General features: G+C 42.7%; 1 long non-coding RNA gene across 1 annotated transcript; it reads right to left on the reverse strand.

Moving 5' to 3' along the window:
* Window positions 1-1289: 1289 nt before the first annotated feature.
* On the reverse strand, window positions 1290-3246 carry LOC117816357. The gene is made up of 3 exons (XR_004631938.1): window positions 2827-3246; window positions 1623-1694; window positions 1290-1406 (listed from the first exon to the last, which is right to left on the reverse strand). It is a non-coding gene; the product is annotated as an uncharacterized LOC117816357 (long non-coding RNA).
* Window positions 3247-6495: the final 3249 nt, after the last annotated feature.

The raw sequence follows: 6495 nt of genomic DNA on the forward strand, positions 1-6495 counted from the left end.
CTAACCCTAATCCTAACCCTAATCATAACCCTAACCCTAATCCTAACCCTAATCCTAACCCTAACCCTAATCCTAACCCTAACCCTAACCCTAATCCTAACCCTAACCCTAATCCTAACCCTAACCCTAATCATAACCCTAACCCTAACCCTAATCCCAGGGGCGTCAGCAGCATTTGGAATGTGGGGGGGACATATTTTTGCGGGGGGTCTGGGGGTCCGACCACAGACAATTTTGAAAGAAGTAGATGCAATTTCCTGCATTCTGGTGCATTTTATCATGTTTTTAGATTGAAAATTATCTACCTCTTTCATTGTGTTTCCTTGGAGCCAGCATGGTCTGCAATTAATGACTACTATTATGTTCTGGTGTGATACACAGAGGAGTGACACTGACTACTTTTTGGGCACTTTATTCTCTATTTAATTAGAGCTAAAGATGAGGATTGGAAGTTGAAAAAAAAGGGAGCAATACAGGAAGCGTTGTGGTAAAAGCGATGAAAAGATAGTGTGCCTCATAGACAGTTGTTGTGCAGATTTATTTGGTCAAAGAACACAGCACAACATCCTCTCACCCTTGTCTCTCTCAGTCCAGCTCCTCTCACCCTTGTCTCTCTCAGACTGTCTCCTCTCACCCTCGTCTCTCTCAGTCCAGCTCCTCTCACCCCTGTCTCTCTCAGACTGGCTCCTCTCACCCTCGTCTCTCTCAGTCCAGCTCCTCTCACCCCTGTCTCTCTCAGACTGGCTCCTCTCACCCTCGCCTCTCTCAGTCCAGCTCCTCTCACCCCTGTCTCTCTCAGACTGGCTCCTCTCACCCTCGTCTCTCTCAGTCCAGCTCCTCTCACCCTCATCTCTCTCAGACTGTCCCCTCTCACCCTCGTCTCTCTCAGTCCAGCTCCTCTCACCCTCGTCTCTCTCAGTCCAGCTCCTCTCACCCTCGTCTCTCTCAGTCCAGCTCCTCTCACCCTCGTCTCTCTCAGTCCAGCTCCTCTCACCCTCGTCTCTCTCAGTCCAGCTCCTCACACTCTCGTCTCTCTCAGTCCAGCTCCTCACACCCTCGTCTCTCTCAGTCCAGCTCCTCTCACCCTCGTCTCTCTCAGTCCAGCTCCTCTCACCCTCGTCTCTCTCAGTCCAGCTCCTCTCACCCTCGTCTCTCTCAGTCCAGCTCCTCACACTCTCGTCTCTCTCAGTCCAGCTCCTCACACCCTCGTCTCTCTCAGTCCAGCTCCTCTCCCCCTCGTCTCTCTCAGTCCAGCTCCTCTCACCCTCGTCTCTCTCAGACTGTCTCCTCTCACCCTCGTCTCTCTCAGCATCCCTCTCTCTTGCATCTCCATCAGAATGGGCCGTTCTCTCTCTCTTGCTCTCAATATTTCCCTCTCCCTCTTCCCTATCTAATGACTGTTGTTCCTAGAAATGACAATAAGAATGAAATTGGCTATTCATTCCATTTCATTATTAATTTTCATAATTTCACAGTAAACTTAAGGTGTGCTAGATTATGCCTTTTTAATAGTTGTTATACATATACTGATGCACTGGGATTTAGAAGATTTTGAAAATACTAAACTTCCCAATAAGTCATGTGACATTTTCCTTAACTACCTGACACCTTTCAGCACTCACCTCAGCAACAGAGCTGTCTCCACTGCCCCTGCATAGTGCCCTTGCCTCTGACTCACTCTCAATCTCAACCACCTATCAGGAGACATGGAGATGCATTGAGCATTCTTTCATATTGATAATTGAAATAAGCTTAATGTAGATTGTTAATATGAAGATTTCTGTGATGTAGCTAAGTCCTGTTATCAGCATATCAAATACACAGGTAGTATAGCAGCCTAATAATTATGTAAGATACATTAGCAATGGGCCACCTCCCTAAGACATGACTGAGCAGTTTGATAGTTCAGAAATTGTCAGTCTTTTTTTAATGGACGCTGTCAGAGAGAGGAATAAGGTCACAACAGAGAAAAAAAGTGAGTGAAAAAGACTCTAAATATGTTTAGAACTAAAAATGAACTTCCTTCTGTCGATTTCTTGTTTTTATAACGTCACAATTCCAACCTTCATCCTTTATCTGGGCCTAGGACCGGCAAAAATGACTGAGGAGAGATACTCTGGCAGCTACCTCAAATTAAATTTTTTTTTGTTTTTTTTAATTATATTTTTTATAAGTTTAGTTTTCTTAACTTTGGTTTAGTTTTGAAGCTTATGGTCCATTTAAGAGCCTACAACAAATCACAGAGACGTTAACATTAATAATTAATAAGTTTAATATGTTTTTCTTTTTTTTTTTGTTCTAATGAACCAAAAAGAGACAATAGAAAAACTGTTACAGCGCCTTTACAGAGCGGTTAACATGCAGTCTGGATGTCGTGAAGGCTTGAACATCTCCTGCTCGGACTGCAGCTGAGAGGCACTGCTGCATGAAGACTGGGCTGCCTGTGAGTGCTTTGAGACAGGGAGGAGGGGCTCACGGCAGCACCCGCTGCTCACTGAGAGGAGCATAACAATACGTGCTTTCACATTAGAGTCTCCTATAGTCTCCAATAACACCAGAAAAATTCTCTAGATTAGTCGACAGTCGCTTTTTAAAAATAGAGTCGCTAGAGGAGTCTGAATACTCGCTAAATATAGTGACAAAGTTGCTGCAACACTGCTCCCGCGCAAGGTGCCTGATGAGACCGACGAGCTAGCCTGCAGCCTCGGGGTGGTAGCCTGCTAACACTCTTATCAGAAATGCTGGCTGTGTTTGGCCATGGAAGAACGTGACTTATCTGTTTGATCATTGATCACTGAAGGGAAAACTTGGGCAACTCTAACTTACTTTCCTTTTCTTCGAAAAAAAAACGCCTTATGTCCATCTCCCGTCTGTAGCTCAGTCAAACAAAACTTCAGTAAAAGCCGGACATTATGACATTTGTAGTTGCGTGCGGCTGTGTGTAGGAAACCAGGAAAACGCGGAGTGGATATCTATTGATATAGGTATCCCCCCCTACTGATAAAGTGGAACGGATTTGATTGTGAAGTGACTCTGTGTAGGAAACCAGGAAATCGCGGAGTGGATTTCTATTGATATGGGTATTCTCCCTAATGAAAAAATGGAACGGATTTGATTGTGAAGCAAGGGAAAGAACGCTGAAGTAGATCGGTCATGCACTAATACTTTTGATGGCAAATGTGGGGGGGTCCAAACAACTTTTTTTTTAAGGTGAGGGGGACGTGACCCCCCCTAATTATATTGTGGCGACGCCCATGCCTAATCCTAACCCTAACCCTAACCCTAATCATAACCCTAACCCTAACCCTAACCCTAATCCTAACCCTAACCCTAACCCTAATCATAACCCTAACCCTAATCCTAACCCTAACCCTAACCCTAATCATAACCCTAACCCAGGACCCCACTTTGAGACCAACTGGTCTAGAGGTCTGAGCCAGCGTTGGGCTGCGACTTGACACAGAAAAGTCTCAATGTGTGAGTCTTAATCCTTGGGAAGAATTTCTCAGATGAATTGATAATTAAAGGGTTAATTTTGGTTAAGATAAGATCAGTTGTGACTCTGTGTCCGGTGGGACAGTAAGTCTGCAAGTTATACAGACTTCAGAGCGGTGAGGTACATATATAATAAAATATAAATAGAACTGGCCACACAAAACGAACATCATCTGAACTGAATGAGATGATGACATTTAAATGCTTATAAAATATTTGAAGTGTTTTCTGTGTTTTACTTGATTGTTACAGTTTTGTTTTTTTCTGTGTAACTCTGTAAAGCACTTTGAATTGCACTTTACTTTACTTAAGCTTGCCTTGCCTTGTCTAACAGCTAACAGGAAGTTGCTAAGCAAACTGAAATGAAAAAGGAAACTCAATAAAAGGAGGAAAAAAAGAAAACTTGTGCTATTTTAGTGAAGTCCAGTCGTCTTTGGGAAGATCGTCAATCCTGTCAAGTTGGGACGCTGCACAGGCATGAGATAGTTTGACCTCGACTCTCATCCAGTGATAGTTTGGATTGTCTGAACTCTGAGTGGGACGTTTTTGAATCTCCAAAACTCTGCATAATTTCTGCTGCATTCAAGTCTGTCTGCCTCAAATCTTACCCTTTCCTCTCACTGTATACATAAAAAAATGAGGTTGAATTTCATATTTCTATCATTTAAAGCTGCTGTGAGGAACTTTTAGCTTGTATCGATTCTGGCGCCCCCTTGTGGACAAAGTGATACCTCTTATCTCTTGTCCTGTACATGCAAAATAATTGTCTTCAGACAATAACCTCATCCTGTTGTCTTTTAAAATTTAGACTTATCTTACAATGTGATTATTTGCAATGAAAACAGCCAAAAAAGGGCGTTTCTAAAGCGAGATGTCAATCATCTGTTCTGACACCTACCCCCTCAGAGCAGTTTTAGACATTAAAATGACAACAGAGAAGGTACCAGTGTTGTTGTAGATGGTCTTGTTTGCTTTTGAGGGTCATAAAGAGGCATCAGTATCAGTTTCAGCCAGTTAAAAACTCCTCATAGTGCCTTTAAAAATACATTAATACATGATTTTGCTTTTGGCTCCCAGGACCCTGATGTGTGTTAAGCACTGATGTGAGGAACAAAACCTGTGGATACAACAAAAAGCATACCTGAGGTTGAATTTGAAGCACACAAATGCTGAAGTTCCCCACACCAACACAAGCTGCCCAAGCGTTGAGGTCAGAACAGGTGCCGATGGCCTAAGGACTCAGAAAGCAGCATTTTGACTGTAGGGTAGCCGTTTTGATCCCTCCCTAAAAAGTTGAAGGAGTCGCCACACTCCCTTTCTTGTAACAGCCCTCTGGCTTCAGGTTGGAGATTGTGTTTGTACCAGGGAGATCAGAGCTGGCAAGACCTGGATCCCATTTCCAGGGACTTCACTATCAAAGGTGCTGCTGTTTTGGGTTTTTTTGTAACTGTACTACAGAGACTTCAAGCCAACCTCCTGCAACGCAGTCCAAGTCATCAAACGTTCTCGTGTTTTCATTTCATTTTCAGCTCATTCCTGGCAGAGCTTTTCAGAGGGGAAACCACTGAGAGTTAAAGCCTGTTGTTGTCATCCAGGAAAACAAGAGAGAGAGAACAGTTTACTCAGACAAAGAGTGACAGTACTGAAGAATAAAAACTAAAAATGATCACATCTGATGGAAGATAGAAGTGATTGTGAGCCATTGTGGATAAGTTTGTCAATATATTTCACTGACAAAGAGGCAAAGTGTGATTTCTGATGGAAATTGAATTGAGCAGATTCATATGAGGATGAGATGAGTGGATGTAGCCAGAATGACGTCAACCATCAGATTTTAGTTTGGCTTCCTGGTAGCCATCACCTTGTTTGTTTGGAGCATTGACTGCATTTAAAGACAGATGACATGCATCCATCTCCTTCTGTTGTAAAAACAAAGTGATGCCAAAATATCACTGCAATAAGTACTGATTTATTAATATATAGGGACAGCCACAGGAATGACATCCTGCCCTTTCCACTACCTAACACACATTTAACTTACCTGTGAAATATCAGAGGTCACTCAGGTCAGCACAGTCCTCAGCAGAACAGATGCTTGTGTTGATTTGAAGCAGTGTTATTTTCTCTCTCACTGTTCCTCCTCTACTCTGAAAATCCACACTGCAAAAAATTGCCACTTCCCACTTTTTAACATTAAACAACCAATTAAAAGTGAATTCCTCTGAAGAATGAACACTGTAATTAAAGGTGACATATAATGCAAAATTGACTTTTTAATGGTTCTCTACCTGAAATATGTGTCCCTGTCAACAAACCCCCAGAGAATGAAAAGAATCCGTTCTGCCCCTGTTCTGATTTCTCCACCTTTCTGTAAATGTGTGCTGAAACCAGCCGTTTCAGACTTCTGTGTTTTTGTTACGTAACAACAATATCCGGTCTGTCACAGAGTCAGAGCTCGGAGCTTGTTCAGCCCATAGACTGTATAAAATACAACTCAACCCCTCCTCCGTTTTTCATTCCCTGCACACATGTGTGCTAACAAGGAGCTTAGGAGGGAGGCATGCTAGTTGTAGGCTGTCTTAATAAACACAAAGGTCGGTTTTACTCCCCACGTCTGCAGATTTGAAGATCTAGTGGATGATTTTTATTTATCATGGATAAGTGCTAGCGCTAGTTAGCATAGCTACATGTCGTACCTGTAGCTGTAGCTGTAGCTGTAGCTGTGTACAAAGACACACGTCTACATACTGACAAATAAAACAACAAGTAACACAAAATCTGTGACCAATCCTTCAGAAAGGTCCTGCTGCCTTTCTGGCAGAGGTCGGTTTTACTCCCCACGTCTGCAGATTTGAAGATCTAGTGGATGATTTTTATTTATCATGGATAAGTGCTAGCGCTAATTAGCATAGCCACATATTCATAGCTGTAGCTCTAGCTGTGTGCAAAGACACACGTCGACATACTGATGAATAAAACAACAAGAAACACTAAATCTGT

The sequence above is a fragment of the Notolabrus celidotus genome, chromosome 7 (genome assembly GCF_009762535.1).
Source record: "Notolabrus celidotus isolate fNotCel1 chromosome 7, fNotCel1.pri, whole genome shotgun sequence".
Classification (NCBI taxonomy): Eukaryota; Metazoa; Chordata; class Actinopteri; order Labriformes; family Labridae; genus Notolabrus; species Notolabrus celidotus.